At 49.2% G+C, this 25,776-nt stretch overlaps 1 protein-coding gene across 5 annotated transcripts in view; it reads right to left on the reverse strand.

The window, feature by feature from the left end:
- The window catches only part of ELFN1 (extracellular leucine rich repeat and fibronectin type III domain containing 1), a 110,201-nt gene that overhangs the window by 25,527 nt on the left and 58,898 nt on the right, over positions 1 to 25,776 (reverse strand). For 4 of the 5 annotated variants that reach the window (XM_042798362.1, XM_042798364.1, XM_042798363.1 and 1 more), the window contains one exon: positions 24,565 to 24,699. The gene's annotated coding sequence lies outside the window, so the exon portion shown is untranslated. Of the gene's footprint in view, positions 1 to 24,362; positions 24,527 to 24,564; positions 24,700 to 25,776 lie in introns of those variants that run through there. The other variant, XM_033000315.2, reaches the window with a different exon arrangement.

Here is a 25,776-nt window from a genome sequence, read left to right on the forward strand (position 1 = left end):
CATTCAGAAAGCCAAGAATACAGAAATGAGTCCATTTGTGACCAATGGCCATAATGAACATATAAGTGGAGATGCCCAGAAGGAATAATACCATAAATTGGCAAGGTGGCAGCTGCATTCATCAGCTCAAACAAGAGCTGTTCGTCCATAATCCAGTACTTCAGTCCAAAGACCAGTACTTCAACTCCAATGCTATTGCCACCTTAAAGTATGGGTGGGAATGCTTGAAATTTGCCAGCAACCCCAACAGATGTGTCACTGCTACCGAGAGCCAACACCAGATGGAGATCCAGGGGTATGAAATGCAATTAATTAATTATATCAAATGCCAAGAATCATCATTTGGATTATGGGGATTCAAAACTCCTCAAATCACAAGTCCTCTGCAGAACGTGGCAAATGTGTGCCTGGGACGTGTATCAGCTATGATGACCAATGACCCTCTGAAGTTGGGTTCCCTATACCTGGGCTGGAGGTGGGGAGCAGCTTGCACTGGGCAGTGATTTTGGGCCAGCCCTGGCACAAGCCAAAGAGTGGTGCCTGTTGGGTTTGTGCTACAGGGACAACACAGGACCCTGCTGTCTTCTCCTCCATGCATGGGATTTGTCTCCAACCTGGTGGCATGAGCATAAAACCACAAAGCAACCTGCCAGCTCCCATCCTTCCCTTGGGAGCTGGGAAATGGGGTGGGAAACGTGCTGAAAATCCCCACTAACTCATGCCTACTCCCATCTGCTTGCAAGAGCAGCCCACCAAGCGCACCTGCCATTGCGGGTGGGGGCTCACCGCCACCATGCCAATCCCCACGAGAGATAGTGCAGCGCTTTCTTCACCCTGCTGCTTGTGCTGCCGCTGCTCTACTTACCAGGGACCAATTTGTGCGGGGAGATAACTTTCCTCCAGGGTCACATCCTGCCTTCCCCTGCGCAAAGTGACAGGACTCTCGGCTGTCACAGGTCTCTGATAGCCTCCCCGGGGGGAAACGCTGGGTGCAGGATGAGGTTTGCTTGCCCCAGGGTAGCCCACAATGTGGTGGCTGCAGGAAGAGGAGCCGTGAGTCCCCAGCAAGGATCTTTTTATTTTTCCCCTTTGCAGGGGAAATGGGGTGATTTGAACTCTGTGGGCCTCCAAGAGTTGCGCAGCCTTATTCATGTAGCAGCTAATGGAGCTCACTCAATCCATAAAGATTTTAAGTCAGGGGTTTGATGTTAATTATGGACCAAAACATTTAATAGCCCGTTACACTTCCATGAGGCATTTTTTTAATTAAAAAATGATATATTGCACAAAAGGGGAAAAAAGGGAGAGGAATAATTGAAGATTGTTTTATTCCAGAACGACCCGAGGCAGGGAAGGCAGTGAGGAGACAGCATGTCGGGGAATGAGATGGCAACACCACAAGCCGGGAGCTGGCAGTGTTGGAAGATGGGGAGGGAGCAGCCTCACCCCACCAGGAGAAGATCCCCAGGGAAGGGGAGAACAGCCTGGCCAGAGGCAACTAGGTGGACATCCAGGTCAGGCTTTTTGCCACCACATGGGCTTACCCTTACCTGTTGAATCATTTGCTTGTGCTGCAGAAGGCTTTGTTTCAAATCCCTCTTTCTGAATCTCTATCAGCTGTCTCTCAAGAAAAACAGCTAAACCCCCAGGGTGGAAATTAGTCTGGAATAGGTCAAGGATGAAGAAAATCTGACATGTCTCGCTCTGACGCTACTCCATTTTTCATTCAATATTTAAAGACGCGTTAGAGCAGAGACTGGCCTGAGATGCATTCAAATAGTGTGTGCAACATGAAAGGTCTTCAGCAGAGCAGACCAACACTTCCCCTGCCTTGGGCAGTGCCTGTCAGCTGGTGGTCCACGGGGCAGGGGGGCAGCAAGAGAGAGCCCAGGAGGGAGTAGCTCTGGGTGGGAGGTTGTTATTTAGCTAACTCAAGACAGGAGGAAGAGAAGTGAGATGGAAACGTGGCCCAGGGATGCACAGGAAAAGTTAGGGTGACTGTTTAAAATTGGAAGTAGCAGGAGCATGACCCCCAAGTCTCTGGTCATGGCCAGACTTGAACAAGTCCTGCATCTCCAGCTCTGCACCTTGCTGTTGTTCACTTCCCCCAACTCTACAATGGGAATAATATTATTCCCTCCTCACAGGGTTTTGAGATGCTCAGTTACTATGGTGATGGGGCCATAAAAGTACCAAAGATAGCAAGAACAATAATAATATCAGACATGGTAGGAGCCAAATAATTGCATTTAGGGCACGCACACAACACAGAAGGGAGAGCCACCTCCATGCACCACAGCTCTCAAACCCTGAAGACAAAACTTTTGTTATACCAATGGGCTCGCAGCCTACTTAAAGGGCTAATTTCCAATTCCTGCAACATCCACCCAAATGTGAGGAGTGGCCGCCAACAGCCATAGCTCCAGGACTGGACCTACCTCTCGCCAACACCAGCCAGGAAGAGGGGGGAGCAGCGGGACTGAAGGCCCCTCGCCAATGCAGAAATCAAATGTTCCTCGCACCAGTGCTGTAACACAAAGTCCCCGCAGATGTTCAGCCACCGCATTGTTTGACCAGCTGAATGTTTTGCCGCCCAGACCAGCAAGCGTGCCCAGCACAATGCCACTGGCGGCTTGCTCCTTTGTCTCTGCCGAGCATAGTGCTTGCCTCTTTTTTTTTTTTTTTTTTTTTTTTTTAATTTATGGGTTTTTAATTGAAAAAAAATGTATAACATCTGTGGCTTCTTAATAACACCTGTGCACAACAAGGCTGCTTTTCAGCAGTGATTGTCACAGTGTTCTCATCTGGGCAATGCTGAGCCGGTGCTACGTGGCCTCCTGTGAACTGCTCAGGCAAGAACGATCCTTGGAGGGTATGTAATTATCAGGCAGTGCAAAACAAGATGCCGTGAAAAAAAAAATGAGAGGCATCCCTTCTAACAAGGGGGAAGCTTGGAGATGAGCAGGTGATGAGTTTGTAATGCTTCTTCTGAAGAAATGCTTGCTGGCCCTCACATGAAGAGCTGGGCTACCAACACAACTCTGGTGTTATGGTCAGAGGAGGTGAAGAGGGGATCTGGCCTCTCCCATCAGCACCGTGGGCAGTGCTTGCACCCCAGTCCTTGCCGGGCACCCACCTTGCGGCTGTCCCCAGCTCTAGCCCAGGAGCTGCCTGCTCCATGATGAGGGCACAGGCAAGGTTCGCCCCCCTCCTTACACCAGCCCTTTACAGCAGCATGTGCCACCAGCAGTGACTTACTACTCTGGTATTTGCTGAGCCCAAGCAGGCTGTCGGCAACGTGAATACAAACTGCCCTTCTGCCATTTACACAGCAGCTCTGTGATGGCTGCGGGGACCCACCGTGCGTATCCATGCTCTAACGAACATTTGCATATTTGCAGCATCCCAGATGCAGGCTGGGAGATGTCACCAGTTGTGCTTCTGCAAAAAGCACGGGGAGCCATTGCAGCACTGGCATTGCAAGCCTGCCAGCCGTGGAATTTGTCACAGCAAATGCAGAAGGCAGCAGACAGTCTTGGGTGGCCAAAAACCCAAAATCTTCCTTCATCGTGAGATTTGGAGCCCCAGGACCCCCTAGGTAGTTTTTACCATGAGTAAGAGGATCCTTAAGCTCCTTGCTGATGTTGCCACCCAAATCCTCATGGTTTTGACAGCCTTGAGTGTTGAGGTAGCTCCTACTGAAAGCTGCCTCCTTGCAACATGTCCTGGGGCTTGCTGTGCCAGCGCTGACTATAACAGTTTGGCTGTTCAGAAAGCACAAAGCAGCCTGGGAGGCTTACAGGTGCCTCTTACATTTATACATGCTCATGACAAAGCTGCTGGTAGCATGAGTGAGTGAGGAGCAGGGGGGACACAGCTCCGGCTGTGCCCAGGCTGAGGTTTCTTACTTGCAGGACCCTCCCTGCACAAAGCTGGAGGAGGTTTTATCCACTCCTCACAGCTCTGGGAAGCTCAGGCTGCCCTGAAATCCCTCTTCCCACTGTGACTTGGTGAATAAATAAAAACCTGTTCCCTGCTGAGCTCGATAGAGGAAACAGGGCTGCCAAGGTTGCAGACAACCATCCTTCCCTGGGCTTCACCAGGGCTGGTGCATAGAAAACAGGGACTGGCAGAGCAGTTTGGCCAGGGAATAAAGAAGCAGCAGTGTCAAACATTTCCATGTCTAGCCCTTTGTCACTGCAGCTTGGTAACGCCCCCGTGTAACATGGGATGTTTGAGCAGATCCCCTCCTTGCACATCCCCGGTGCAGCCCCCGCTGCTCCCCCGCTTCAGCACAGCGAGCTTCAACATCACGCCCCCTCCCTCACTCACACTTCCAGGCTATGAATTCCCCTCATCTCTCAGAGTACATTAAGAAATCAATGTAATTACACAGCAAACATTAATTATAATCAAAAAATGCAATTGAGAGGTATCGATCTGGAGAACGGCTGCAGCTAGCCGCCAAATTACCCAAAACCAAATCAGTGGAGCTGAGGCCATGGGATGTGTGGCTGGTCCAAACAGCAAAGCATCCTTGGAGACACCTGGCTTGACCATTTTAGTCTCTGGTTGCTTTTATTGGATTTTCCAGCTCATGGTGTAAGTCAAACAGAGAAGTGGATGAATTGAATGTGTGTGTAGATATATCTAGGTGCCACTGGTCACAACAGCCAAATCCTTGAGGTTTCAGGATGATCAGGCACAGAGTCACCGTAGCCACATCAGTGCAATGGGTGGTGCAGACCCTGCTCAGCTGGTACTGTAAAATAAAGGACCAACTCAACCTGGTAATTTGCTCACTGCATACTCATCTGCATCTTCTTCCCCAGTCTTAGGCCCCAGATAAGCTCTTTAGGCATTTCTATGATGGACAGAAATTAAATTGTGGTCCAACAGCAGAAGAAACCTGGAGCAGAAGTGTGGCTGGGAGCATCTCGTCAAGGCATGTGAGGGACACAGCCAGCAGGACCCTGAGTGGTTGGGATGAATTGGGCACACTGGGGACATAACCCCTGCGGGCACTGGGAGGTTGGCCATGACCTGGTATGGCTGCTAAGAGGACATGAGATACCAGGAAGGGAATTGCTTGTCTCAGCCTGGTATCCCCAATGACATGACTAATCCTGCTTGGGGAGCTGGCAAAACCTCATCCCTGCAGTGGGAGAGAGCGTGGGTCTTCTATTGGTTGTTGAAACCCTCCAGGGTACAGGGCTCCAACACACCCTTTACAGCCTGCACTGGCTCTCAGCCAACCTTGCTCTTAGGAAGCTTTTCTCGAGCATCTAACCCAAGGCCTCTTGGCTGCAGTTTAAGCCTATTACAGCTTGTCCAACCCTCAACCAATTGATCAGCATCATTTTTATAACTGCCTTTTCCACACTGGATGAATGTTACGCATCCCCCCACCTTCAGTCGTCTCTGTCCTGAAGCACAAACCCAGCTCCTTCAGTCCATCTTCCTGGGGCATGTTTTCCAAATTCTCTGAACTCCCTCAATTTGTCTGAATCTCCCTTGAAGTTGTGATGCCCAAACCTGGAGATATATATGTCCAGCTGATGCCTCACTAGTACTAAATAGAGCCAAATAAATTACCCTGCTGTCTTCCATCTGAAACTATTAATACATCTGCAGGCAAGATGTGCCTTTTCTTCCCTTCCTAAAGCATTGTGATATTGTCTGCTGCTCAGTTTGGGGGCTACTCCACTGCTCAAGCCTCAGCCACTCACCTGATAGCTTACTAGTTCTTCCCCATCTTATATCTGCAATTTTGATATTGCCTTCCTAAGTGAAACACTTTGCACTTGACTTTATTGAATTTCAGTGTATTGATTTCAGGCCATTTCTCCAATTTATCAAGATCATTTTGCTCTGAGGAATCTTGCAGCAGCTTGCCTTGTATCTGCTCTGTTGACAAAAGGTCTTTAGTCCTCAGGGCTATCAAGCCAGGACTTTGCATTAGTCCTTAAAATAGTGAGAACCACATTGGAGGCATGTGGACAGTGGAGGATGGAGGTGTCAGGCTGGCTCACACAGAAACACCCCATGCTGCCATCTCAGCCAGGCAAGGTGCAGAAGCAATAGGAGGAGATGGAATGAGCATGATGGAAATGTTAATGGGTCCTTGAGGGTAAGAGCTGATACCTGCTGATAGATGGTGGGAACCTGCTGCAGCCCCAGGGACAGCCCTGGAGCCGGGGGGATGGAGGGGAAATGAGCACTGAGATTTAATGCTCCCTCTTTCTTTTTAGGTCAGCGCATAATGAGCTGCCCTGTTCCCAGCTGTGGGATTGCCAGTAGACCAGGAGAAGCCCTGAAGCATCAGGCATTAATGGCACTATTTGGGAAGAGCAAAAACTGGACTAAGATGGAGGCAGAAGTCCACCCTGGTGTGCACAAATGAGGTCAGATGGTTTTATTGTTATTATTATTATTGTCACCCAGAGGTTGGAGTACTCCACTGTTTGAGGCAGAGAAGAAGGCTTGGGAAGCCACTGCATGTCTCAGGGTGGAAGGAGCAGCTTCTAACCCTTCTGCTTGGGCACACTGAAGGAGCACAAGGCTTTGGGGGAGCATTATGCTCCTACAACAGCACCCACCTTCCCACTGCACTTTCCTCTCTGCTTATCCCATCAGCTTGCGAACAGTACCTTCACCTGCCTCCTCCTCCTGACCCTAGGGCAGGCTCAAGTTCAGTCAACAATTATCCAGGTACTGGGAGGAATTCCTAGAAAACTTTGCAAAAAAGCACCTCCTGCAGAGCTGTTTCCTGATAAGTCCCCATTCTTCCATGGGAGGCAGGCAAAATCGATGAGCTTCAGCTGCAGGCTCAGCAGAAGGTCTGGGGAAAGCATCAGGGGAGAGATGCAAACAAACCTGGGGAGGGGGCAAAGCAGAGGTGTAATGGAGGGGCCAGAACATCTTGGGAGATGGCGGTGAAAATGGTTTCCTTGGGAAAAGGCTGGAAAGCCTCAACGGGAAAAGGGACAGCAAGGGAGAGATGGGAGAGTTCCTCTGGGTGCAGAGACCATGGGGAGAGAAGAGGAGCAAGGTTCAGGTGAATCCTCAGCAGCCATAGGAGCTCACCCTGGCCCTTGACACAGTAACAATGCAGACAGACATACGATAAGCCCTGCTTTGCACACACTTCAAAATCTAAGTAGCTTATGAATAAGTAATAATCCCTTATTCCCAGTGCCATAATCTATATTTAATTAAGAAAATAACTAAACGGTGGCAGTAAAAGGGTCTGTGTGGGGAAATGGAGACAGAAACACTGTCAGATAAGCTGCAGTAAGAAGAGGAACAAATGGACAAACAGCAGCCTCAGCATGGCAGAGGCAGCAGAGCCACGGCCTCCAGTTTGGCTGTGAACTCAAGGCAATTTGGCCTGCAGAAGACCCGTCTACAGCAACGTCGGCCACAAGCAGTTTCTTGGGTCAACAGGTGAGCTGAAGGTTGGCCAACAGGGTCATTCATATGCAAGTGTGAATTTTCCCTCCTGTTCAGTCCTGGTGGTGATGCTGGACTGTGCACGAAAAGCAATGCACCAATGTGCCAAAACAGCCCGTGCCCTAGATGGGAGCATTCAACACCACCCAAAGCAGCACCTCTGTTGCTGCTACAATAAGCTGTTTGGTGCCTGCGTCTTATGACATTCCTGTGCTAAAGCATCCTTGGCCAGGATGCCGCAAATGTCTTGCATTGGCGAATGAAAGCAAGCCCAGCTAGCTGACTAGCACTCAGGGCTGGCATGCCAGAGTAATCCACACTGTTAGACTGGAAGGGGTCATGCCAGGCCAGTGTTGGCCCAATGCCCAAAGCATGTAGAGATGTTCATATTACGTATGCAAGAGCTTGTCAGCCCAGGCTAGAACCTACAGCAGTTCTCTGCTGGATCCCTTAATGCACCCCTGGGACCACTGCCCTCCCCACCGTCACCTCAGCACCCATGGGCATTAGCTACTTTTCAGAGGTCTTTGCCAACCTGGAGCCAGTGCCAGGCCAAAGACTAGAGTTTGGCTTTTCTCCTGGTCTCCGTGCTCCGTGAGAGCACTGCAGATGGTGCTGATGTCAGCTCTGATCAACCTCTGCTTTGGACAAGAGAGAAAAGGATAGCGCTGTGACCAGAGATAGTCCAAGTGCTCTGCACGGGCGTCCAGAGCCTTTCAAACATCAGTGAAAGTACTTCTCAGCTACAGCCCCAGACCTTTCCCACCTCGCATCTTCCACTACCTCTCCAAAGCATCACTGCAGCCTTGCTCCATTAACTGTTTTGCTTATCATTTTACTCATGGGGTCCGCAGGTGACAGATACCCCTCTGCTTCCTTGGATTGTCAGTACTGGAACTGAGAGCATGTTTTAAAGGCTGGGTTAAAGAAAACAAAAAAAGTCAGTCCACATAGTATACATTATAAATAGACCGTCTGGTTTTTAAATTGAAAAACAACAATAGTCACTGCTAAGAGCCTGCTGAACAAAAGCAGCCTTATTACCAGTGGGACAGATTCATTTTTACCAAAAGAACACAAATATTTTTCAAGCCGCTCTTGAGCTCCTGAAGTTGCTAACGTCCTGCTGTTTCCCCTCATCTCTGTCGTGGGGAGCCGTGGGAGGCACAGAGCCGCAGCAGGGATGGGGAGAGTCATGTGGGCAGTGCAAAATGGGGACAATTCCTTTGGCCATGGGCCAGAGAGAAGGAGGTACTTTGGGGGAGGCTCAGCTAAGCCAGGCTGCAGAGAGAGAGAGATGCTGTCAGTTTTTAGTTACGCTCTCTTCCTCTAACTGCTGTTTTATGGCAGGGTGACAGGAGGTCTGGAGAAAACAGTGGGTTAGCTGGAGGGGAGAAATCAGTGTGCAGCTGAGGAGTAGGGATGGGACAGGCTCTGTTGCAAGGGGCACAGCCATTCAGGTAAACTCATCTTTCGATTCCTCTTAAGGAATAGAGAATAGCACAACTTTCCAGAGAGGACCTGGTGTGCACAGAGCCCACGAGCGCACAGTGGGCATCAGCCACTGTGAAGGTACTCTGCTGAGAGGTATGCTCCATGGCAGCTTGGTGGGCAGGCATATGAGCTGCAGGGACTTCTTGAATTTAGGTTATCAAGGGGGATAGATGAGATAATTCTACCTCAGTGCCCCATCTGAGCTGCCACACTGTCAATAGCAAGGTTCAGAAATGGGCAATGAATGCGCTGAGGGCCCTGTCAAGCCTGGACATAGAGGGATGGGATCCCCAAAACTGCCTGCCCTCCACTTCTTGACCAGAACAAGTGACCAGAGGAGAGGGATGGGTCTGCAGAAGTTGCCATGGGGAGTAGAGTGTGTCTCAGAGGGATGAAGAGCATTGCCACCAGTCATCAGGGCTGGGAACAAGCACAGCAGCCAAGCACGGGAAGGAGATAACCATGACTCTTGCAGGGTGCTGACCCTGAGGCAGGTTGCACTTATAGAGATGGGCTGAGATTTATGCCATGCAGGAACATCATCCTGGTCACCACAAGAGTCCAAGGGCTGTCCAGTTGGTGCAGAGCAGGCTGAGTTCTCATACAGCACAGACATGGGAAAGGAAAATGAAAACAGCTCCATGATAAGGTCCTGAGATCTTTCTTTCCTCTCTTCCCAGGCCATGGTACAGTGAGATCACTAGGAGACATGGTGGCTACTAAATCTAATCTGCCACAAACTCTGGGAACAGCATGGCTCTGCGGAAGTCAGAATTGTGCTGCGAAGGTGCCCACCAACCCAGGGCCAGGAGCATGGCTCGAGCAGGTGGGAGACTGGAACTGGTAGAACTAACACTATTTTATCTGGGTTTCGGTCCCTGACTCAGAGGGCTGGGCAGCATTAGCCATTACTGATCTGGAGCCAGCATCTGAATGACTGCAGAAGAAACTAACATTCACTGGATCCCTGCCTGGGCACTGTTTCAGGCACGGCTGCCAGCAGGCTCATGCAGTTGGCCTGTCCTGTGTTATGATCAGAACAAGTGACGTAGGACTGACAGTGTCCCACAGCCCTGGCCACACCAGCAGTTACCCTGAACACAGCACTGGAGCAGCCATACCCTTGGAGATGGGGCTAAGAGCATCTTCTCTCTGCTAGAGTGTGGCCTTTGGGGAGGAAGGATGGACTTGTCAGGTTGACCTCCCAGGTGATGCTGACTGCTCCATGTTAGAAGTTGTCTTTCTGAGTGCAGCATGCAGGTTCAAATGTTACAGAGAGATAAGAAAGGTGCAGCCTTGGAGATGGAGGAGAAAAGAAAGGAACAAAAACAATTTAGTAATGAATATATTATGTAGACATGTCATGCCTCTTGGTTGCTGGCATGGATTAATATCCATAAATCAGAGAGGAAGGGACTGTTTTTAATGCTGGAGATGGAGGCTGGTCCTCAGAAAATTGCTAAGGGGGCATTAATGAGGAGAGACATCTGGGAATGGCTCCAGGTGCATTGGCTGCATGCACGGGAAATTCTGCAGAACCGTTGTCAGCTAAAATTTATTCCTGTGCTCTGGACACATGTGGTCCATGAGGATAAAAGTGTGGGGACAATGGGTCCCCATGTGGAGGTGCTGGTCAAGCTCAGGAGGAAGGTGAACAGTCCCTTGATTCTCTGCTCCACAAGGCAGTTCCTCACCTTCCTTCCTCCGGGCCTGGGTTTGCACACCAGGAATTCTGGCTCCATCTTTTGACTTTGCGCAGCAAGAAGGTCCACACAGACTAAGCAACAGGACAGCCTCAGCCTGTGAAAGCCAGGAGCCAAACCTAAGGTGACACACAGTATTGCATCCATCCTGCCTCTGCTGGGCATGCAGTCACCAGAGATAGGAGTCAGGGACAGTGTCATCCCACATCCACGATGATTGCTGTGACCCAGAGGATGGGGAGCAGCACCTCTTCCTGCTGTTTAAATAAGCATCAGACTGGCCAGCACTAAGGATACCCCTTGGTAGTAGAAGGAGCCCTCCAAATGTGAAAGAAGGAGCCCTGACATTACATGGCAGGGACAGAAGGCAGAGGCTCAAAATATGAAGCATCCCTCTATGACATTTCTGGAGCCCGCCCTGAGGGTGGCTGGTGGGTATCTGGGCAAGAGGCAATTGCCCTGTTGCGTGCACAAGCTCCAGTGCATTAATCAGGGTCTGCCCTCCTCCCTTTCAGCAGCACAAGGCTCCTGCCAAGATTTCAGAGGAACATTAAACTTAGTGGAGATCTCACAGCGTGACCTTTCACATCTCCAGGAGGGCTCTGCGTGGTGGGGGCTGCTGTTGGGAGGTGGGGGGGTCACTTCTGCTGTTGGTATTTTTTCCTTAAGGAGAGGGTATTGTGTGCCAGGATTTCATTAATCACATTTCATGTGCACTTTAAAAGCCCTTGAAATCTTCACTTTTTAAGAACATCACCCTCGCCTTCTGCCAACTGTCCCGTAATGTGGCATTGGTGGCCTCTTGTGCTTGTTCCCCTTCTGCCCTTCCTGGGACCACCTCCTTCCACTTGCACTGACCCACTTTAGCTGTCAGATTTACAGCTGAGCAGCTCGCCCGGGGGAAGAGGCTGGATTCACAGAATAAATTTGCAGAGCCAGGGAGCCAGCCGGGGACGAGTGAGCAGAAACAGTCTCTCCGGGAGAGAGACACCCACACCCGCGCGCATGATGAGAGGCAAGAAACCTGCCAAGGAGACGACTGGGAGCAAAGGATGCTAAGAAAACATACATTCGCGGTATGAATGGATTAGAGGGGAAAAGGGAAAAGAAAACAAAGCAGGAAGGCAGTGAGGGAGGGAAGGGCATGGCAGAGAGGGGCATGGGACAGTGGGAGGAAAGCCCACGGAGAAAACAAACCCCACCACAGCACAGCTGCTACTTTTCAGGCTGCACTGCAAGAAAAACGTGTGATTTGTGAGAAAGCTTGGTCCTAGCAGGGGGGGAAATCTGCTACCAGGAGGGTGACAAGGGATGTGGGTAGGGCAGGACAGGGAGCAGGGAAGTTGCTGGCTTGGAGGAGGGAAGGGGGAGGTTGGGAGGATCTTGAAGGCTGCAGGGACTGAGCTGTGCAGAGGGAAAGGGGGGATGGAGGAGGCTGAGCATCTGGAGATGCCTCAGCATTTCAAGGCTTATTTGAAGTGAACAGAAAACTCCTTTGAGGTTCATCTCTCATCTGATGGAGCAGCCCTGGTTCCTAACAGTGGAACAGAAGTAGCTGCCATCCCAGGGTCCTGGCAGAGGGATGGAAACCCCAAGCATGAGATCTGGGGGATTTCTACAAGCAAACCCATGTGGCAGCATGAGAAAGCCCTGCTGGGGCCGAGCTCACAGGCAGACATGCTTAGCCCTCGGAGAGCAGGGAATTGCTGTTTGTCTGTGTCTCTCTCTGTTTTCCCTGATTTTATTGTGTTTTGTTTAATTGAATCACACACACACATGCACACAAAGCCCCAACTCGTGGTGCAAAGTCTGTAAGAAAATGAGCAGCAAATTATTGTTCCAGGAGGAGCGATGCTGAGCAAACACATGACACTCGGCACGAGCTGCAAGCAGGAGGGAGTGAAGCAGCAGGAGGAAAGGGGGAAAGAGGAGAAACCTGCAGAGAGGGAAGAGGGATCTGCAAGAGGGTTTTCCAAGGGGAAATGGAGCTCAAAAGAAGCACAACAAGGGAAGGAGAAAAACCCAGGAGGAGAAGGGAGAGGGCAGCACAGATGATGCTGGTGTTACCTATAAGGTCACTGTGCCCAAACTCTCCCTGATCCCTGTGCAGAGCAGTTCAGAGCATGGGAGGAGAAAGCACTCACAGCTCAGGGCTGGGGGATGGCTGGGCTGAAGGGACATGGCCCAAAGTCCATGGGGTCCTTCACTGCTCCAGAGCTCTCCTGCCCAAATATGAACAAAACACCCCTCTGAACACAGTACCGTAGACCACCTAGGCCTCTGTCATGACTTGCTTAGCCTCTTTTGGCATAGCAATAGTACCCCTCTCTCAGCCCTTGGCTCAGGTAGGACCCCTGCTCCCCTACCTCTGGTGTACCTGAAATTCCACGCAAGATGCTTATCCTCAGGAAAATATCAGCTTCTGAGGAATGATGGACATGTGAGGTGAGACCATGACATGCCGGGGGATGTGCTCCAGTGCTCCCCAGGCACACAATACCTTCTCCTTAGGAAAAATTACCAACAGCAGAAGCGCATCCTCAAGGAGCAGCACCCCAATGGCACCATCCAAACCCTAGATGATCAGTGCAGCCCTCAGCTCAGCCAGTGCTGGCAGACCAGCAAACAATCTCCTCCACCATGACCACAGTGCAGAGGGTAGGGACACCAGAGGGGAAGGACCATCTTCAGGACAGAGGTTTGACTGTGCAGAAAGGCAGCTCCCTGGCCTCTCCTCAACTCCCGGCTCACCCCGGCTCATGAGGTGCTGGGAGGTAGCGCAACTCTCATCAGCCACTCCACAAGATGAGATGCTCTTCAGCGCTGGAGAAGTGTGAGGTTAAAGGACATGAGCATCCTGCCCAAGCTTGCTGTGACAGGCCTCACATGTGTTTAGTCACATCCAGCTATGAAGCCGCTCTGAAAACCAAGACATTTATTCAAAGGAGCAGCAGCACTGCACACACATCTGCCTGTGTGAAGGAGAACTTCAAAAGGGCTGACAGTCATGGAACCCAGCAGTAACCTTTCGCTAATTAGCTGTCTTGATTTCCTTGCAGTTTATTTTTACACTTCTTGGGCTCTGAAATGCATTTACTGTAATGTCAGAAAGGTCATGGTAAATATAAAGCTTCCTAGCAAGAACTATATCCACCCCACTGGGCTTTTGGGACTGATAGCTACAGCTTGGCTCGGGACAGGCAGGCTGACAATGCTTTGCTGAGGTTTTTGTCTTGCACAGGACTTATTGAGACTGTGCTGATAGAGATGATAAAGGTTCCTGGAGCAAAGGAGGTATCTGCATGGAGCACAATGAGCACAGAGCAGAGGGTACATGTAAAAGTGCTTTCCTGGGGTCAAATCACAGATGAGCAGGAAAGACAGAGGGACAAGGAAGCTTGCAGGATGCAAAGCCATGAGCCAGCTCAGGAAGGAGAGGTGAGGTCAATGAAAGCAGGCAACTAGAAAGGTGGGAGCAATGCTGAACCTGCAGAGAGGAGCATGTGGGACCCCCTTCTAAGCATTAATGAAATTGTTAGCTGGAGCTGCTGTCCAGAGAGCCTTCCTGCTCCTGGGCAGAGGAGAAGGGAGCTGGGAAAGATGCTTTTGTTAGATCTCAATTAAGAAGAGATTTGAAAGCCCCAAGCCCTGTTGGGGTGGAAGATGACTGTGCTTATTGAAGTGGGTCACTCTGTTCCCCACCCCACCTGTGCCTGAAATAAGCCTGTGCTTCATGCATCCCTGCATGGTGCCACAATCTCCCTGTGACCCTTGTCAGAGGGTGGGGACTGTGACTGGCTGGGACCTGACCTCCCGGGGTCCCCTAGCAAAGCCCACCCAAAAGTTAGGCTAAGGGTGACCGCAGCCTGAGCTATTCCTGCCTCTCTCCATGGGGCATGCAGCCCACACTGCCGGCAGCTTGCAGAGCATCTGCCTCCCACCACCTCTTGTGCGTTCCAGACCCAGCACTGGGCTGAGGTGTGAGACCAGGCAGACCCGCACTGTCAGGAAATGCAAAGGGTAGGAAAACAGCTTAATTATCTCTGCGCTGCGATCTCCAGCACAAACCACTCAATATGTGGCTCCCCCTGGACTGCGCACAGAGAAGATCAGTGGAAGGAAACCAGAGAAGAGACCGTTGCATCAATGATCAGAAATGAAGCAATGCTCCTCTGCCCCTGGATCAGTGCTACGCTAGCAAGACCTCTGAGTACCTGCAGATGGGTGGCAGGCACCCAGCACTTCAAACAGCCTTCCCCCCTTGGCTGCCGCTCCGCCTGCCTGGCTGGGTGTCAGTCTTCATGACTGCCCCAGGTACCAGTCAGAGAACTCGGTACCAATTAAAATCCAGGCTGTTGTATCCTTTGAGCTGTAGAGAAACAAAGCCCGTGAATTCAACCTTTGCCTTTTTTTTTTTTTTTTTTTTTTTTTCCAAATGATGTAAGGAGTTGAAGAGACAGAATAGCACTGAGCGAATTGCTGTTGAAAGCTGCTGGCTGTTTCAGCATGCTGCTTGAACTCCACCAGTGGAAGCTGTGCTGAAGTTGGTAGCCCAGTCACTTAGCTCCAGATCTTTAATTTTAAGGGTCAAATCGTTATCAGCTCTCTCAGGGAAGTTAATATGAAGTTTACCTTTGCCTCAGCTATGTAAAATCAACAAGAAATTCCCAACTGTCCATAGTGATACACTGTCCCATCTTCAATCCCAAGCATCCCTTCCTATGAGTCAAACTCATGTTATATTTTCATTTTTAAACCCACTCTTACAATTAAAGCTTACACTGCCTGATCAGAACCAAAATGTCTTGGATGACTGGCAATAAGACAGGGCTTGATTTTGAGGCTGACATCTGCCAGCACTCAAATCTGAATCTCTGCCACTTCTTCTGCTGAGGTTCAGGTATTTCAGGACTGAGCTCTCTGCTGGGATGATGCACCTGCATCTTTGCAATGCAAGGCACAGCACAGCTCCATTCAGCCCCTCTGTATGCAGCCGGTTGGGCCCTGACTGCACCAGCAAAATCTCTTTGGCTAGCACCCAAGCACCTTAAAAGCTCTTTACAGCTCCCTGTACCAATAACCTGCACCTGGGTTGCTTTAAAGGATGAATACCATGGGCACAGTTTCAAAGCATCTTACTGACCATAAGGCTTGCAAACAGACCAAGGCACTTTGGTACCTATCATCTTAAAACCACACGTAGAAATGATGGTGAGCAATAGGAAGTGAACGTTTTAGAAACAAGGAACTGGTTATTACGCTGCTCCAAGTGGGCAAGGAGGGACCTGCAGCACCAAGCCCTTACCCCTATCAGCCCTTCTATTGCCTATGCTCATACACCTCGGACAGATGTGGGGTCACCTGTGTAATCTGAGTATGGCCAGAGCTATGGCATGATGCAGGGATCCTTTAAAGGAGTTCAGGAAGGCAAGGTCCTGAGCTCGTAGGTCATGCATATATATGTGGGTATACTTTATTTATACCCTCCACATGACAGCTGCTGGCTGTATCTAGACTCTTTTCACTGATGTCTCTCTCTGAGTCATGACTGCGTAAAGCTCCTTGACAGACCTGGAGGATGAGAGACGTGGTAAAATCCCAAACATGAGTATTGCATCGAAGGGACAGTAGTTATCAGAGCACAGATAAGTAACAGCTTCCTCACAATTTTGGGGTGGGGGGAGAGCTGTCTAACCACCTTCCTGGAGCTTTCATCCCAGGGCGGGTGGCAGTAGCACAGGGTCCAGACCCAGGGACATAGTGTGTCTGTACTTGTGGCTCCAGGGCCAGTCCTGGATGCTCCACTGGGTACGTTGAGGGTGTCTTGTCCACTCTGTTGGCAGAGGAGCTGGGGAGATCAGCGAGGAGCTGGTGGGTGGGCTTGAGTGGGATTTCTCCTGCGTGGAGAGCTCTGACAGTCCTCCACGCATGCCTGGCTGCATAAGTCACTCTTCATTTGGCCGACACTCGGGAGAAAGCCTCATACGAGACTTTTAGAAGATGTTGCACACAAATGGTGGGAGATTGCCCCATGTATCGTCACGGATGGGCTGTGGCGAGCTGGAGCCCATGGTGCTATGCAGTGCCAAATAAAGAGGGGTGGCTGGGAGTACCAGCAACCTGTCCTGCCACTGCATCTGCCCTCTCCTGATGATTTTCCTCTTCTCATCACTGTCTTCCTTATTTTCCTCAGGACTTTGGCCTGCTCTGAAACTGGTGCTGCGTCAGCTGCCCAGGATGTAGGAAGAATACATGAGCATTCTGATGGATGCAATAGTCACTTCCAACAGCAGGTACCCTGCACTGCAGTGGGCATTCACATTTACAGTCTCTATTTCAACCAGCCCTTGAGGCTGGACAGGAGATTTTTCACCCATACGATGCTGGAGCCCAGCTCTGGGGGATAGCTGCAGCCCCGAGGAATCAGTGCCCATGCACAACCCTGTCCAGCGCCACCAGGCTCCAAGGCCTGCTCACCAGCACAGGGTGAGGACTGACCCATCCTACCCCTTTCTGGGAATAGGGACGAGGAGCAAGACATCAAGGAGGATCATTACTTTCATAGCGGGTTTGCTAGCAGGGAAATCTGCTCCTTTCAACTCCACCTCTCTGTGGAGTCAGTGACTCCCCCCGCCATGTATTACATCTATTCTATAAGTGCAAAGCAATTTCCATTGAGGGTAGGGACACTGAAGCACAGAGAAAGAGGAGAATAATATCTTATCTTTCTTTAATCCCCAACATCCCAAAGGATCACAGTGCCGTTTTGCTTTATTTTCTATATGTATGCACGGTTAATTAGCATTACCACAGAACTGCAGGTATTCTCAGACTTAGTAGAGAGAATATCTTGTAATAGAGGGGTAAGCAAATTGTTTCTGCTGTTTCTATTACAGCCAACTTTGATTATCCAGGGTAATGGGATAACAGGGACAAAGCAAAAACATGGATAACATGAAACCTATGCAAATTAAGCTAGAAAAAAGCGATGCTGAGAGTAATGGAGGAAAGAAAGGTCAACGATACTGATTAAGGAGCACTGCCCTAAACTTATAAATCCATACACGATGGTACCTGGGCACAGCAGTTATGGAGCAAATCTATAGGGTCTGTCACTATGCAGGGGAAGCAGAGATGTCCCCTGTACAGTAAAGCCAAGCTGCAGCAGAGGCAGGCAAATTGCATTAAAGCCAAGTGCTTCAAAGCCTCCATGTGAGGGATTTGTCATTAAAATGAATAAGATTTGGGCACTCAACCCACCTCCTCCCTGCATGAGCAGGAAGCAGCCCAATTTAAAGGTCAGCATCTTAATGGCTTTCGCTGTCTATATACCAGGATAATTCCTATCCAAAGAGAAATCCAGCACCTGCTCAGTGAGCCTTAGCCACTGTTTGAAGGAGCACAAGAGCATCCATAGCTGAGGAGGTGCAGGTATACAGAGAGGTATAGCTAAAGCAAGAGGTGAGAGGCTAAGAGGAGAGAAGAGCTGACTCCAACCACATCTCCTTGCAATATGGCCCAAGTCAGGGAGAGGAAACCACACTTGAGTTCCTCTGTAGTCCCCCATCTCAGCAAAGGCCAAATTTACTCTGCTCTGCCAAAGGGGATTTTCAAATCCTCAGCACCAATATCGTGGAGGCAGCTCTGAGAAATCTCTGGTGGTGGGTGGATAAAAAGGGCACCAGTGGAGATGAGACAGAAAGAAGAGCGGGAGGAATCTTAGAGGAAGAGGAACCTTCTTAATAGGCTTTATTGATTTAACCCAAAGAGAGAACAGTAGGGGGAAATTCATGCCATTTAAATGCAAACCAGCAATAAAAATAATCATTAGAGTCATAATCTCAATATGTTAGCATTTTATGTAGAAATGAGCTTAATGGGAAATATTTTCCATGTAAACTATTTGCATTTACTTAGTACGAATGAACCTCTTAAATATAACTCAATCATCACAGACTTTTTTTTAAGGGTTTGTTTTTAGTCCTCAGTTCTTTGAAGTGCCTGATGATTTCACAGCCCCTGTTGAGCCTGACTTGGAGAAGCTGCTGTCCCATCCCAGCTGTGATCTGGTGTCCATGTACTTGTGGATATTCCTTTTTCCATACTGGAAATACATGTGGATTTCAACAAGTTAGAAACCATCACTCTTCACCCAAACAGTAATGAGATTTTTGTAACCGGCCAAGAAGACTGCATCGCTGACTCAGATCTTGGGACATTTGATTGAGGAAAAGTAACTTCAGAGCATGCTTCCAGCCTTTCATCTTCCAGAAGAAGTGAGAACCACCTGACAATCTTTCTTAGCTTCTCCTCTTGTAAAAGAGGAGGAAAATGTGGGGTTTTCCCTTTGCAGAGGAGCTGCAGGTCTGACAGTGAAGATTCAGAGCCTGCAGCCCAGGTGAGGTGCCCTTCCCCAGTGCAGGAGGGGAAATCAGATGTGTACACCTGCATCTCAGAAGGAGATTTTCTGGTCAGTGCCTTGTCCTCAAGATCAGCCCCCGTGGGGACACGGTGCTGCCCACATGTAGGTGCTCAGGGGAGGTCACCATCCCTGTGACTCGCACACCACATGCATCTCAACCACAAAGAAAGAAATAAATACCCTCTTCTGCCTGGGAACACCTTTTAATCTTCTTGCTGGATTCTCATACACTAGTTTTGAGCCTCAGCTGGGCCAGGTATGATCTCATTTAGCATTCCATCCACAGGGCTCTGTTAAACCAAGGCTTTTATTTTATGCCATGTGCTGGTAGGGGCTGGGACCGCTCTCATTCAGGGTATCAGGATGTTCCCACCACCCTGCAGCAGCCCATACACTGCCTCAGAGGGGAAAAATCCCATGAAGGTGGCCACCTGGACCAGCATCCCCAGTGCTGGGAAGCTCACAGGCCCCTCACAGACCCACTGGCAGCAGGACTCTTGCAGGCAGGAGGTGCCGGAGCAGCAGCTCTCTGGTGCCAGGAGCTGCATCAGCAGAAACCACCGCAGCTCCTTGAGTGGGTCTGGCCCCATGTCCACAACCTGGGCAGCTGATCCAGTCCCCCAGGCACTGCTCATCACCAGGTCCCCAAATGCACACCGGACCTCATGCTGCGTGGGTAATTCAGGCTCACAGTGGGGTTATTAAAATCTATTCAAAGCTAATGTCAGTCATTTTAGTGTTAATATCAGTGGCTGAGAGGCACAGCAGGAGTTGGGGGAAAAGGACTTTGATTTCCCCACTTTAATTTCCAAGCAGGGGGGGCTTGGCAGGCAGGAGTGAGAGATGGGGAACGGTGGAAGGTGGTAACGTGTGGTGCCTCACCTCACACCACAGACAGGTGGGATTTGCAGTTTAATCCCATCAACCAAATATTTTACCGATGTTTTACTTGACAGCATCTATCTCTTGCCGGCCATTTCAGAGGCACGTTAGCTGCCAGGATCCCAGCCTGTCAGTCTGCCTGAGTGCTCAGCTCCAGCGTGGTGGCTGGAAAGGGGCTGACAGTGCTGCTCGGTACGGGGCTCCATCAGGTCTGGCAGGTGGGATTGGGCATTGCACCCAGGCACTTCCCATCAGGTGCATTTGGGGGTTCAAACCTCTTCCCCCGATTTCAGCCTTGGGTCTGCCCTGACTTGCAGCCCCACAAACCCACTGGGGGGTAAAAGTGGGGCTGGAATTTGCTCACATCGGTCAGGTGAGTCCAAATCAGTTCCTGGATTTTGAAAAAACCCAGGTAATTTCAGGACATGGTTACCATCATGCAGGCTAAGATAAGAGTAATCAGAGCTTCAGGCTATAAGCTGATTCCTTGCAAATCTCAAGAAGGAATTAGCCCCATGTCCTCCATCCTGTGCCGCCTGGCAGCATTTGCACACATGGGCACACACCTGGTGGGAGGCTAGGCCATGGGGACACACATGTCCCAACACTTGCTGGAGACAGGGTGACAAAGACCCTGTGCAGGCAGTGCAGAAGTCCCAAGGGCAGAAGAAAGGGCATGGAGAGCACAGAAAACCTGCTCCAACCCTGGCCTGCGGGGCAGACATTGCCCTACCTCCTTGCACAGGCATGGCAGAGTTGGGAACACTGAGATGTGAATCCCCAGGAGGTCCCTGCCCTGTTTCTCCCCCCGTTTTGGGATCTGTTTGTAGCGGGGATTCCTCCACATTGGCTGAGAAATGCATTGCAGTCTCTTAATAGCTCATCCTGTCTGGAAGCTTTTCCTCATATGTAAATACTATGTGTATAACAGTGGCCTCATTTCATACTATGAAAGTGCATCAGATGAAGCTAAACATAATGAAGATGGCTTAAATAATCCAAATTTAACATTTGGTTATGTAGTCTGAAGATTTCATTGGTTTTAGGTTAGAAGGCACTGTGACTGTAGTCTGACCTCCTGGATAGTGAATTTTACCCAGGGATTTAAAGCAAGTCTGACAATTAAGCTCCATCCTTCTGACAGACAAAAATTATCCCAGTTTATAAGCAAGACAGCTGGCCACTGGAGGCCGACTGATCACAAGTCACCCAAATACCAAAGACCAAAATGTTGACCAGCATCTCTGAAGGGCAGCAAGTCCTGGCTGACGTTACTGCCACAAACCAGATTATTTTGCTTTAGTTTGTCTGTTCCGTGAAATGAAGGTGGTAAACAGTTCTGAGGTCAAAGCTAGTAATCAAAAGCAATACTGGTACACCCATTTTCACCTAGAAAAGTGCTGTTATTCAAAAATCAACAGTATTAGAGAAAACTGAAAATCTAGTGGTTGCCAGCGATCGGCCAGATGGCTCAATGAGGTGGTTCAGGATGACAGGACCACCAAGATGTGTGGCACCAGCAGACTCAAGTCCCATCCCATGTCCCTGCCCTCCTACCCCTGTGCCAAGGGAGAGGGGACAGGAGGTGGGAAAGAGCCACATCTCCCTGCAGCCGGCATCTCGTGCCACGTGGCAAGTTACCAAGCAGCTGAGAGTGGGCAAAGATTTCTTCTGCCAGTTTTCTAATCTATCTAATGAACAAGAAAATAAATCAAGCTGACAGTCACCCAGGTGGTTTTGAGCCTCTGCTCCTCACAGTCCCCTTGCTCTTCCAGCCTATTTTATAACAGGGGTATAACCTGAGGACACAGCAATAACTCCTACTATAATCTTTTCTTTACTAACGTCACTTAGCAGATGGAGTCATTTAGAGGTGCTCACGCTTAAATGAGTGGCTTGCCCTGAAAGGGACAGAGCTGGGGCTGCTGGCAAGGTTTTTGGGATCGTTAGCCTAGAAAATGCTTAGCAGGGGAAGCAGTTGGCAGGCAGATTTCACGGACATGGCACCATTGTCCTCTGCCAGCAAAATTACAAGGCTGAAATCCTGGAGCTGGATGGGGCCAAACTGTTCACAGCAAACAATTTAATTGATGAATGAAGTGAATTGCCCAGGAGATGATTTTTAGTCATCTGCTCATTGCATGAAGCCGCTCGGAGAATTGTTCACGCAGCCAGGTGTTGCCGGCTACCTGCCCGCACCAGGGACGGGCTGGCCGGGGCTCCCCATCGTGTGGACCTTCACCAGAGTCACCTGGGCACCTGCTCCCCGAATGAGCAAGCCAGTGCTGTGAGCTACCTCCAGGTTTGCCAATCCAGAGATGTTACACTTCCCTACAAATGTTACTGCTCTTAAGCCTTCGTGGCTAGACCAGTGATGGGACCATGCAGATGATCTCAGCACTGGCTGTTTGAAAGGGAGCCTACACAATGTAAAGAAGAACGATGCCAAACTAAACAGCACCTATTTTTCAGATTCTACAAGAAATTCAGTGGCAATCTCAGAGGACTCTCTCTGCTAGCTCCCTGACCCCCTGCACAATGCTGCACAGGCTACTTTTGTAAGCTCCTTTCATTTGGTCTAATAAAGTAAATTAGCTCTCCAGCTCTTCCAAGGAGAATAGCCATGAAAATTTACATTAAGATGAATGCTTGAAACCCTTGAAAATACCTCTTGCTTGTGAAAAGGCTTCAGAGAAATTAATAGAAGGCACAATAATTACCAAAGAAGGGGAAAATATTGTTCATGCTGTCTGGACAGCATTTGACCTAGCCCTTGCAGAGGTTGGGGAGAAGAAGGAGGAAGGAGGCAGGGAGCTGAGGCATTAATGGCAATCATTGTTCTGTGGGGAGCAATATCTCACAGTGTCCACGGAGACCAATCCCAAATTATTCAGCCTAATAGTTCTCAAAACAAACTCTTATTCTGCTCCTTTGTGGCAGGCATGAAGCTTTCACTGCAAGTCCCATTTTACATCTTTGTAACTCAGTGCTGGATGGTATAGCACTCAATTGTGAAAACCCTGCAGGAGCCTTTGATGCAAGCATCTTTGAGACGCAGGGCTTATCAGCTCAAATAACACAACTGTCTTTTATCCTTTGTGTCCCAATACTGCTGTTTTGGCACTTATATTTGTAATTCATTGCCTGGCTTTGGGTCTGGATCCATCAGGACAGGCAACGCTGTCTATCTGTCTGCATTGCTGAGATATTTGTGTCTGCCCCGAGGGACCTGAGCACCTAAGCTCTGCTTATCTTCAATGATGCTTAGGTTCCTAACTGGTTAAAAGTCACTTTAGAAAGGGGGTCTTAAGAGCTGTAGATGCTTTCAAAAGGACTACCCCTACGCCAGGTTGTCCATCCTTCCCCCCTCCCACCAGCGACTGTAGCCTCTCGCTGTCATCTGGCCTTCAGAGATGCCGGTGCACCTCCAGCACTGCCATTCCTCTCTCCCAGGCCAGCTCCAGCCAGCGGACCTGCAAGTCTTTCACCCGTACTACATTTTCTTCAAAAAAGGACAAATGAGGTAGAAGAAGAAAAGGTGAAAACATGATAATAGCTGTTGGAAAAGGCCGCTGCTATAGACTTGACAATGCTGGAAATGGAGGCTCAGAGAAAAGTTTTTCTCCAAAAATTACTCTTTTCAATCTCAACAGCACACTGAAGAGAAGTTTAAGCACACTTTCTAACACCTTTTGTACTCAAATTCCAAATTCACCTGTCTACCCAAGTAATAACAGAAATAATCTTTTTTCATCCAGCTGCACATTTTGCTATAGAAATTTGTTTCCATTAAACTATTCCCTTTTGTCCTCTTAAAAAGCGTATTTTAAATAATAACAGTTTAAAAAAAATTATATACTACCCAAAAAACTCAACTCTGTCGACTGTGCACTTTTATACAAAAGTTATCTCTTTCTTTCGATGGATTGATGAAAACCCTTTTCATAATGTCAAGGTGGAGATGAGAAAGAGGGAGAAAATTTCTGAGTGCCCAGCACAGCTAGTCATTTCAACAGGAAACACAGGGCAAACTGTGGTCTTATAAAACTAAGTTACAGCACCAACATGAACCTGATGTTCTTTTCCTGCTTTGTAAAATACAATTTTGTAGAAGTTGGCATGGAAGCACACATTGAATTTCTCATCTGGGGGAAAAAAATGCACTTCTCCCACATTCCTTAGATCTTAACAGAAGAATGTGAATTTAATATTAGGAAAAATAAAATTATAACCATTATAACTTTCACTCCTACCACACTTTGAGGAGTGCAGCAGCTGCTGCTCAGCCATTCAGGGTTTCCCCAAGAAGGTCCACGCTTGGCCAGCGCTCAGAGAAGAGGCCCACTAGAAATCACCCCAAGAACAGCAATGTGAGAAACACAACCCTGTATCGCTGTCCATTTCTGTACCTGCTTCTTCCCTCTTGGAAATTAATGCCATGAGGCTCCCCTTCATGATCCACTCCTGGGGAAGATTTCCAGGCACTTGAAACCCTCCCCAGAGAGACTTGCTCCATCCATGTGATCCCCGTTGGTTCTCTCCCATGGCCAGCTGTTTCACACCAGCTACTTCTCTCACTCCAGACGTGCAGTCGACAGGGTCATCCCTTACCTTTGCGCCTGTGTGTTGCTGCTGGTTCCTGCTACAGTCATGAACGTCTCCTAGTTGTTGTCTGCAGGGGTTGGGAGGCACTCTGGACACAGCATTCGGGATCGCACAAGATGGTCACCAAGCCCAGTATTTGAACTGAAAGGGAAAAACAAAGAAAACATAAGAGGGAGTTTCATTAGGATGTATAAAAGACTGATTGACAGCTTGATTAACACGAAGCCATCCCAGGGACAGCACGGCTACTCCAGTCATGGATCAGACAGAGACACAGAGACCAGATGTGAATGGGAACAGGACCAAGGAGAGGTACAAATGAGATCAGTTGCTCTACATAGTGACTAAAAGGGAAAAGAAATCCACCCGCCAGCGGAGGAGGAACTGTAAGAAATGATGGAAGGGGACCTGGGACTGAAGTAAGAAGAATGGGACAAATGCCAGACGGGGACTGAAAGAGATGCAGGGAAGATGGATAGCTCTGGGCATGCACAAGGCAGATGGTACAAGGCAGACATCAATGCAGAGCTCCTGGAGGAGTGAGGAGCCACTGCCACCACCAGCACCAGCCACCCAGCACAGACAGATTTTAATAAGCTTAATAATCATCTTCACACCTGGGGATTGGTCTCATAAATGTTTTTAAATCTTAAATGTGATTTTATTGTCCTCATTGGTCACTTCCAGCTGCCTCTCTGTTTCTCTTTTGCTTTTCAATGCCTGGCTGGCCAGGGATCTCTATGCTTACCACTGCTGTACAGCTCCTGCTCACCTGTGATGCAAGACAACCAGTATAGCAAGAAGTGACACTAATCGTAACAGTACTCATATTTGTGATATTCAATGTCTTGTTTTATCACCATCAACATAATAACAATAATAGCAATATTAGTGACAATCATTTTATTATTCCTCCTGTTACTAATATTCAGACATGACCTAAGAGGTATTTCTGAAAGACAACACAAATCCAGTGCAAAATCCAGGAGAACAGGGCAGTTAATTAAATGTCAGAGTGATGGACAGAGCTGGGACAAGCCTGGAACAATATCAGAGAGCTGGACAACCTCTGACAAGTGCTGGGAGATGGATGAATCTGGGACACGTCCCAGACCTCTCCCCCAGAGGAGGCAGAACCCTTCTACCTACACACATCTTTAAACACAACATTGCTCTGTGCTCTGTTGCTGTTTCATTGACCTATGCAGGTGAGGAAAT

Source organism: Tyto alba, unplaced genomic scaffold (genome assembly GCF_018691265.1).
Source record: "Tyto alba isolate M040663 unplaced genomic scaffold, T.alba_DEE_v4.0 Super-Scaffold_28, whole genome shotgun sequence".
Classification (NCBI taxonomy): domain Eukaryota; kingdom Metazoa; phylum Chordata; class Aves; order Strigiformes; family Tytonidae; genus Tyto; species Tyto alba.